This window comes from Sceloporus occidentalis, unplaced genomic scaffold, assembly GCF_023333645.1.
Source record: "Sceloporus occidentalis isolate IW3139 unplaced genomic scaffold, rSceOcc1.0.p SCAF_487, whole genome shotgun sequence".
Taxonomy (NCBI): domain Eukaryota; kingdom Metazoa; phylum Chordata; class Lepidosauria; order Squamata; family Phrynosomatidae; genus Sceloporus; species Sceloporus occidentalis.
In genome coordinates, this window is record NW_028317467.1 from 96,020 (window position 1) to 107,163 (window position 11,144).

Genomic DNA, 11,144 nt, shown 5'->3' on the forward strand with positions numbered 1-11,144 from the left:
GGCCCTCAGCGACTGCAGGCCTGGAATGGAATGTTCAGACACACACACAGTGCTCTAAGTCCCTGAATCAGCAGAATTAGGAATGAGCATCTTGACTTCAGGGCAAAGGATCTGCATTTCATTTTTTAATACAGCAGATGAGAGACAACATATGCTTATGTCTAATTACTTTTTGATGGAAAATGTTAATATAAAACATAGAAATTGACAGCAGAAAAGAACTAGTATGTCCATGAAAAACCAATATGATTTCACTGGCGCTGGTGCTATAGGATATTAACCACTTCAGGACCCTGTTTTTTTCTCCCCTTAGTGTTGGGAATTGCACAAAATGCCGTAATTCATTATTATTATGCTGGCTCCTGCTTGATAGGGGAGACCCCAGATGCCCAATCTAATGTACTGCCGGGGAAACATCTCGGCTGGTGTAAAAATGACTGGATGTATTACGTCCTAATGATAACCTAGACCGTGTTCTATAGGACGTAATAATCCAAAAGTCAGGAATGGGGTTCCCTATTTTATATGAAAACCAGTTAGCTTTCTATCATATCATTGATAAGTTGTGTATATTTAATGTATCTCTCAAACACAAATATCAAAATTGAAAGCACACAAATGCAGTGCTAATTTTTCTGTATGGTGAAATTAGGCTGAAGACTTGATCCGTTTTAGGGCATTCAGGCATGATCAGAAGATGGAGATCTCTTCCTTGCCATGAAAACCATGCCTTGGAGGGCACATCAGCCATCAGGTACACCCTAGACCTGAACCACACCTTCCTCCCTACCTCCTGGTACTTATTCAGAAACTAAAAAACTATTTAGAAACACCCATAATAGTCACATTTATTAATAAATATAGAATAAAATACATTTCTTCAAATTATTTTTAAAAGTCTTTAAGACCCATTTATATCAATTACAGTGCATGAAGAGTACAAATTTTGGTGAATCTAAAAAAAAATAAAAAAATGCTTACCTAATATCCACTATATGGGCAGTATAGTATTGGGACACCTGACCATTACAACATTAGGGACTTTTATGACATTGCATCCTTAATACATATACATCAATATGTAGTTGGTCCCCCCTTTGCACCTATAACAGCTTCCACTCTTCTATGAAGGCTTTCCACAAGATTTTGGAGTGTTTCTGTGGGAATTTTTGCCCATTTATCCAGTAGAGCATTTGTAAGTCAGGCACTGATGTTGGATTAGAAGGCCTGGCTCGCAATCTCCGCTCCAGTTCATCCCAAAGGTGTTCCATTGGGTTGAGGTCATCCCACTATTTCATTATGGACCTTGCGTTGTGCATTGGGGCACAGTCATGCTGGAATAAAACAAGATTTTCCCCTAAACATGAAATGAGACTGTTGTGGAAAATGATTAAAGAAACCCCATCATGCTTCTAAGCACAAACTGTGCGCAATATATCCAAACTAAACCAGTCCTGTTGATGCCTTACTTTGAAAACAAGTATGGAGGTAAATCAAGCCATGTGCATCCTTGATTCCATAAAGGAACATTAGTATGGGACTTATTAGTAATATGACTTTGCTCATTTATTGATCTCAAAACCACTGAGTCTAGAGTCAACTGTTGGCAGCACTGCTTTCTAAGATTTGTTGCCATCTGCAAGAATCCATAACTGCTCCAGAATTACAGTATTTAATGAAAATTGTGAGTGTATTTGCACTGAATAGAAAATTGGAGCAAAGAGAGCTTTTTCATAACTCCCAACCTATGCCACTGATGCAATATACCAGAAAGAGAAGTGGGTACATGTAAATAAAATAGAAGAATTTTGTGGAACATGTCATAGAAAAATGACAAGAGAGAGACACAAAATCAAGGAAAAATCAGTGAACGATTGGGCAAATACATTGAATCACATTATCTGTGATTTAACTTAAAATTTTACAGTGTGTTTTATCATAGGACTGTGCCATGATTTCACTTTTCTCCAAGGAGACAAACATCCATAGAAATAATAGAAATTTGATGCCTTTTTGCTCTCTCCTGCATATTTTCCCACGGCTGGAAAGGAAGAAACCTTATTTGTGTAAGATGATAGCATTAAGGATATTCCTTAAATCTCAGCATGGAGACGCTGGAGTTTTGTCTGCAGCTTCACAGTGCGAGTGAACTTTTGTTGATTGTACTCCCTGTACAAGTGTTTTGGTTTTTTTTTTGTTTTTTTTTTTAGCAATTTCATGAGAAGCACAAACTGGAACATATATATGCAGCTTTAAGAATGTATTAACATACATATGCAGCTCACAAGAGAGTTGACCAACATGTAGCACCAGTTGCAAGGGACAATTACACCTCAAGGTTCCATAATTTTAAGATTTGAGGCCACTGCTGGAACTTTTTTCCTCCTATTTCCCTTTTACTGGATCCTTTATTTTTCTCTTACTATGTTTTTTTTTTTTTTTATGCAGTCACAATTGGTGTTTCGGAAAGGAATAAATAATGCATTTTTAGGGTGTATATTTTGAATGCTATATAACTGCGCCATTTGACACTGGTTTTCCTCAGGAAGAATGTTGCTAAACTTTCTGTTATACAACAGTTAGAGATTAACCTGAAGAATCGGAGACCTCTGAGGGTAAAGTTGCCACCCATCCTGGTTTAACTTGAACAGTCCCCGAATAAATTAGTGAGTCCTTGAGCCAATGGCCAATTGGGAAGCCTTTGGGTAAGTGGAAGTGGTTGATTGCCACACTAGCAGGGCCCTGGAAAGTGGTGGAACACATACGGATGAAGGGACAGCCTTCGCTGTGGGTGGAAGAGAGTGTAGACACTCCATGCATGCTCACGCTGACATATGGGAGAAAGCTGCATACATGCTGAACATCTGTAGACTGCGGACCCACAGTCCTGTCTTGAGATTCTGTGGAAAGATGATGATGATGATGATGATGACTGACACTTTCTGTAGCACAAAAACTGAACATGTTTTGTTTTTTTAAGTATTGTCTAATGTCCCAGACACCCCTACTATAAGATAAGGCATATTAAAGTACTGTGAGTTAATGTGCATTCTTCCAAAACGGAAAAAACTTACATGACGGGATTTGCAGCTTTTGTGCAAAATATTCTATTTCCTCCATGAAATTAAAATTGTTGTCCATATGATGATGCATCTATCATATGCATTAAAGTACATTTGATGGCTGGAGTGGCCCTTTAAGATGTAATAATTGTATTTTCTATTTTTCTGTTCAAGCTGCTGAGTAAAAATGTCACTTACTCTCCTTATCTACCCTCTTCTCTCTATATATTCTTTCTGCTATTATTATTACTATTTTCTCCTTTCCTTTCTCAATTCTATCATCTGTATTTTATCCTTTTCTTTGCAGTCTCATTTTTTTCTCCTTCCTTGCTTCCCTTTCTCTCCTTTCCTTTCACTTTTCTCCCATCCCCTCTACTTATTTTTTAAGGAAGGAGACAGAATTGTTGATGGTAAATAGGGACTACTTATTGTGTATATTCTCAGAGGGGAATTTAAACAGTAAAACGTGTGAGCTGGGACATACAAGTTGTTGTTTAACAGTTGAGTTAACCTTTAAATTGACTGATCACTCAATTTCTCTGCAAAGATAGTATTGTACCTTAAGCTGTGGTGCTCATGTGGTTACTACATGTTAATTTTCGGTCTGTGAGTTTAAGCTTCTGGGAAACCCTTTAGATCATTCTTGGGCTATCTCTGAGAGGAGTTTATGAAGTAATTCCCAGGGCAATTTTGTATGTTTTTTTGGGTTATCCCCAGGGCCTCCATTGATATTGATTGTACCCTGGGCAAGCATTTGCATGCCCCACCTCTCTCTGACATACAATCACTCCCTCCACTCCAACACCAAAACCCCCCAGAAAAAACAAAAGTACTTCCCGCACTGAATTTACATATTAGGAGGAGACTGTCGGAGTCTGTGCAATCTTTCCTCCTTCTGATCATAATGTAACTCTGTGTGAGATGTCCTCACACCACACATGCAGGGCAGAAGCATAATACTATGTGACTTGTATAGAAAATGAGTTGAGCAGGTTGGCCTCTGCGGGCCACCCTGGTGGTGCTCTCTCCCCATTATCACCCACAGAGTCCCTTTCTCCCCTCCTTCACTGTTCCACACCTCTCTCCCCCCTGATGTAGTTAAGGTACAAATCAAATAAACAACACATGGAGACACACCATTATTGGTATAGATCAACTGAATACGACATACAAACCCTGAATTTGCAGGCATAGATCAAGTGTAAACAGCAAACTCAGCACTGAAGGTATAGATCAAATAATCCAGGGAAACCCTAAATTACAGATGGAGATGACAGGTCACAAACCCCAAAGGCCAGCCCTAGAACCTAGATTGCACACATAGAACCAGGACCAAGATTGCATCCATAGGACCTGGATAGCATAGGACTTGCCATCTTTGTCCCCAAACAGCATTTTTGTGCCATCTGTGCCCCCAAACAGCCTGACTGTGCCATGCTTGTACCCCACTTACACATCCATGCTATCATACACATACTCATTCGCAAATATTCTTTGCAAAATGCATTGCAAAACACCCAAGTAGAGCCTTGAGATATATTCTTTATAGTAAGCTCCATTAGGAGTGGCAATATAATTGTAAACTGCTCCCTAAGAATGATTTTTCCTTGGGACTAAGGAAATCAGAGCTGACTATCAGGTCATTGCATTTAATCTCAGTTCGGTTCCTGCCCTGATCCCACCTCCTTCCACCCTATGGGGCAAGCACCACCCCAACATATGGCCATGCCCACCTCCTTAAACTACAGCCCTTTCCTGCGTCCTATAAAGGAGATGTCTATAGAAGTGCGACACTAATTCTTGAAATATATATTTTTAAAAACACATTTATAATCGTAAAATTTTGTGATCCTTAGTTCAGTCTTAATGATTCCATTTATGACTTCAGTAACAATTTCCTATAACACAAAAAAATGCAGCTTGAAGCATTCCATGTCTGCTCTGTGGCCTCTCCCTGGAACTTGCTGGACATCTCAGTTCCTCTCTGGCTGTGAATGGGAATCTCTTGTTGTAAATTCTGCGTTCGCTCAATTATGTAATGCCCTCTTGGGTACTAGAAAGGGTTTATGTCTGTCATATCACCCACGCACAGTGCAGTAACACAACCAGAAACTGACTATAACATCTCCTCCCTCAAGTATATTTCTTAGCAGATCTCACTTCAAACGTTCATAGGCAGAAACGCATTGTTTCGCAACAATGGGCTAATTGTGTCCCAGTCCCCTCTCCGCTTGTCCGCTGGAACATGGTGTGTTCATGTGTTTTGGAATGGTGCCTGGTGAACTGCACACGAGTAAGGCAAGCAATGCTGAAAGTTCACATTGTGTTATCCCTTATATATATCCATTAACTATTTTTCATTGCAGAACCTTATTTTATCCATAACAAAAGGACCATAAAATAACATGCCTCTCTATGCATATCTCTTGTAATACTCAAAGGGTTAAAGATGCTGTAAAAAAAATCAATGCAAGGTTTGGTGAGCCAGAATTAGTAAATTTTATTGATTGTATTTTATTTATTTGTCCAGGAAAGAAACTGGTGGAGGCTTAATATATTCTGGTAAAACAATTAACCACTTAATGACAAGTGACAACATTCTAACCTATCCAGGGGCAACTTTCCTGAATACAATGTGTAATACCATAATAATCCCATATTTATGAGTAACACCAAGGGATCTTATGCTCCACCCATTTTTATTAATTTTTTTACCTTTCCTGTTTAATTCCTGTGCACCTCCTACAAAGTCATATTGAGTTTTTGAAATATTTTTTTTAAGTGGAGTTTATGTGTAAAGGGCTGCCAGGGCTCTAAACTGGACATCCGTCACTTATCATCCTGAAGGATATTACATGTATTCTAGTAAATGGTTAAAGATGCTGGAGTTATGGTATCATGCCATAGCTGGCGCTTGGTTGTTGTTCTATCCGAAGTTTCTGTTTAAATTTCTTGTAACCATATCTTATAAGCTTATTAATTTGAATGTCATATTTTTTCATTTCTGCCTGTAACTTCAGTTTATCAGTTTGAAGGATTCTTACTCCAGGCATAACTACGAGTAAAATAACTGAAATGACCAAGCTCCGCTAGAAGATATTGACAGTGGTTGAGGCTTCTTTGGACAGCTATGGGAGGAATGCCTTTGAGATACTTTACTTCATTATTTTTTAATTTAAGTAACACTATGGGTTCCAGTGCATTTTACTGCAAGACAATGGGTGCAAACACACACACACATACACACACTAACATACTTACATAATCTAAAGCAAACACATACTTACATACCAATGCGCACAATTACATACTTGCACGCACAGTAACATGCTAATACTAACACACACACATATACATACACAATCATACTTACACACACACTTTTTGGCTCGGGGGAAAATACGGTAGCACATGTACACACACAAACATTAACATACACACATGCACAGTAACACACTTACACACATATTCACACACAGTAACACATGCAGTAACATAATTACACAAAACCGTGAACTACCTACAAACTCTCTATCTCTCAAACACTTTTGTTGGCTGAAGAGGAAGTCCGCTTGCTGGCAGATCATCTGTTCCCTCATGGTCCTCACAAACTGCCTTCATCTGAGTGCCTGGAAATGGTGATATTCTTGCGCTCAGGCCCTGTTAGTGTGCTAGGACTGAGGGAGCGTAGCCGAAAGCTGAGGAGTATGCCCAGCCTGGGGGGGCTTAATGTTTTTGGATTTGGTGCCCCCCACCGGACAGTGGAGGCTGCAGTAGCCTCTGTTACAATTGTTTGCTGCTTCAATTACCTTAATGAGAGTTCTACTGAGCATTCAAAAAGTTTACATACTAATGCTTTTTGTTTTCAGTAGAGGCAGTCATCAGAGGAGTTTAACGAGCCAATCTCATTTCCAAGCAGTAAATAGTGCTTGTGTATTGGAATCTATGCTTAAATAAAATGTGTTTACTAGACTGTTCCTTTAAGCTGGAGTCTTAGTTTAAACTCTGCCCACAATGTGTATAGATAACATGTTGCTATCTTGGTCCCATGTTCAGTAGTTCTGTAATTACCAAAGAGTTGCACAGAAAGCTTATCGCCATCCCATTGAAGTTACTGTAGACTGTCACCCAGTCTCCTTCCCATAGAGGTTCCATGGAAATACCAGTAAGCCTTTCAGCAAACCTTACCCTTTCAGCTGGAGCAAACAGAGGGAGGCCGGGACTGGACCTACTGACTATGGTGGCTGAAGAAAGCAGAGCAAATATGATACATTTAATGATGATCTCCATCAAATGGGGACTGATAAGTGTTGAAAAAAGTGGAAGCGAGTAAATTGTTTATCTGCTATGTCTTAAGTGCTTGCGCCCTGAGCAAAATCAAGTCACCTTTATCTGGGAACTGCCTCAGTCACACTTCCCTTATCTCCATCCGTTCTCTGATAAGGGCAATTACTTCTTCATGCACAGACCACTAATCAGAGGGTAGCCTTCAAATCATTAAAACAGCTAGATTGTTGCATTAAATAATAAAATATATATATATATATATAGATGGACACAATCTTACTTAAAATAATTGAACTATTTAATGCATATGATAATGGAGTAGTCCATTCAAGTAATTGCTTCCACTTTGGGACTCAGTAATTTAAATTTACATATGCTTTCCACTGTTAGTTTTAGCAGCCTAGTCTATGGGCTAACAAAAAAGGACTTGAAATGTGGTGGTGATGTACTGTAGTTTTGGAAATGAGGGGGGTCTGGCATGGTGTGAGTATTCCTTCTACAAAAAAAAAACATTTATTGTCTTGATTTACTGGAGCTTGGAATCAGTATTTACAAATTGTGACAGGTACAAACAGATGTGTCTCTCAATCAGAATAATATGGAATGGAATTGTCCACAATAATTGAGTAGAAACAGACATTTTAACTGCAACCCTTGGCAGTTCGTCCCTCAAAGAAACATGGTTGTCAAAATGTTATGTTATGCCCAGCCATGGGCGTCCGAGGATTTTGCCATACCTCCTCCCCATGGCCTACCTAGGATTGCTCAGGAGAGAGGTTTCCTGGTCAAAGGCAAATGTTAGTTACCCATTAATGGCAAAAATGACATGACCATGGTGGTGGTAGCCAGCAGACCAGCATTTTCCTGCGCAGCACAATAACTTTAGTTTACAATAGCTGGGGTGGTAAAGATTATCCACACCTGCCCCGGCCTACAATCCCTATGGTGTTCAGCCGGTAATGTCTGACTGTATACGATAGGAACTGCAGTCAACAACAAAAAAGTTAGTGTGCATTGTAGGCCACCACAACACCTGTCTATGACTACAATTCCCATGAAGTTCAGCCAGCAATATGGCTGCTGAGTATTATTGTAGATGCAGTCAACAAATGTTAGTGCTTATGCTGTACACTTAGCGTACCCGCCACCCCCAAAGCCCAATCTACACTTACAGCTACTATTCTCATATTAATCAGCAAGCAATGGTGCTCAGCATCATGGGAGTTGCATTCGAGAATAGTTAATGTTGTGTAGTGTAGCTCTGAGATGCACAGCAAACATTCTGATGTATTATGGGGTATATAGAGGGTATTTAAAAAGTGACATGACTGGCTTGGGAAATGTGGTCACATGGCAAGTGTTCTTGGCATAAGTTATGATGAGACATTTTGCATAAAAAATATTTCTAGAAAGGCTGTAGGCATTCACTAGTACTAAGAATCATGTTTCTAATGTTATATTTAGTAATTGAGTGTTACATTCGGTAGAATAGGTGGAAAGCGACCTGAGTTAAATTCTCAAGTGCTGCCTTGCAGATAAGTCATATGTTTGCCAGCTAGCGGTTTAAAGTTATGTAGGATCTCACTGATATAATTTTGGCCATATGGGCTTTTGAGAAGATATAATAGTCTTAGTCACATATAAAGAAGGATTTAAGATGTATCCTTTCAATTGTGTACATGTGGTTGATTGACGCCACCTCAATCATCCTTTTAAATTTGTGTTTATTTAAACCTTCAGCATTAATGTTATCCTACTGCATCTACCATCTTTTGACCCAGGCATTTTCTATAGGTTTGGCTTGCTCGGTATTTTAATACTTCATCGGCTTTAAAATGTGCATCCATGACATCAGAACAGGTACACTTTAAACAGGTAAGTGAAGTTTTCAAATAGAGAAATAAAAATAGAAGAAAGAGAAATACTGTTCTATACTGCTATACTTTCGAAGTAGTTTTCCATAAATCTTGGCAAAGGTTAATTCAGAAAAGTAATTATAAACTCTTTGGAAGAAACCCAGCAATGTAGTGATTATATTGTTCTCTCTCACTAAGAATCATGTATGGTTTTACCATCTGTGTACAAGTCATTTTGATCACCATGGCTAAAATCTGCACAACGTCATGATCTCAGCTGGCGGTTTTACATCTAAATCTAATTAGCACTTATTGGAACCAGACATACAGGTATTACAGTTCTCGGATTCATGTGTATCTTGGGTGGATTCCAACAGCACAAATAGAATTTAATAACTTTTTTCCCCGAGTTAATGGTACAAGATCAAACTGTCTGGTTTTATCTTTCATTCTATTTGTAAGCCCACTATTTTATTAAAAGTAACTTTAGAGAAAGTGAATTCTCCATTCAAATATGGGATCATTTAATAGGGGGTCAGTAATTATGGATGGGGATAAAACTCTTAGTAATGCATAGCCGGCTTTGGGCTACAAAGCATGTTAATGGCATTTTGCTTTTATTGTACAGTGTGGGCTTAACTAATGTACATTAATGTATGAGAGATTTTGTAGCCTAAACAGTCAGAACTAAAACAACCCTTAAGAAGTTCAACAGGTATGGTATGGTTTAAAATGATGTCATAACGTGTTACTTTCTGTTTGTAATTGATTGTCATGGAGAATGTTTTCTATTCAAAATAGAGCACATAATCTATGTCACAGATTTCTTTTTGAAGTATGTTCCAAAATATTCACCAAATTACATATTATGAATCATTCGCCTATTTAATTTGGATTTATAATGTGTAATTATTCATATGTATAGTGTTTGGTTTATTATCAAATACTTTAATAAACACACATGTATGCAGCTGTTTTAAGTTATTTGGGGGTTTACTCTACTCCCCTCAACATGACAGCACAGCCATCGTATTCCGCAGGGCTGTACAATGGTATAACAGGATGTACGGAATAGTAGATATCATGACACTTTGACTTACAGAAACAACAGGTAAAGAGGAGCTTACAATCTAGAATGAGTTAGTGTGTTACACAAGAGGTAAAAGTAGTATCTATGAGAAAACATATGGGATAGTTACCATTTCCACTTTAGTTGATTCTTAGGCTTTAGTGCATGCTAAATCAGGCATTGTTTCAGTATATAGTTTACGTGTTACTGGACTCTATCATGCTAAGGTATGAGGTTGTCCGAAAACCCTAGAGAAAGGACAAGCTGTAATACTGGACGCTGAGAGGAGATTGCAAGGTGTTACATAGCACGAGAAAACTAAACACATGCCAGAAATTCTTAGACACATACACACTTTGGGGCAAAAACATTAATGGTTAAGGAGTGAAATCTAAGAATAATACTAACAGTAAGAAAAATAACCGAGAATCCAGAAGGTTTGCCAGACAACAGCTTAGCACGTAGACAAGGACTATCTACTGATGGAAACCCTATTAATAGGGATCAATCTTGTCCTCCTCCTTGATCAGAGACATCGGTACCCAGTGTCGTTAACCTGGAGATAGAGCAGATTATTAGTTGTAACAGGGATGTAGTGATAAATCCAGGAATGAGACACCTGCTACTCTTGGTGATTGATATGGTTTGAGACCCCACATTAGACAGCCTGATTAAATGATAGAGAAAGAGAGAGAGAGAGAGAGAGAGCAAGGCAGGAAGCATTAGGAGCTGTTACTCGCATAACACCAAGTCAACAACCACTATCTACACGGAAAAAAAGGCAATTAAGTCCGATACTGAAGGCAGCGCTATATCAAGCGTTATACAAACTGAAACTTTTTCTACAATAGAAACACTAGAGGGATGTGG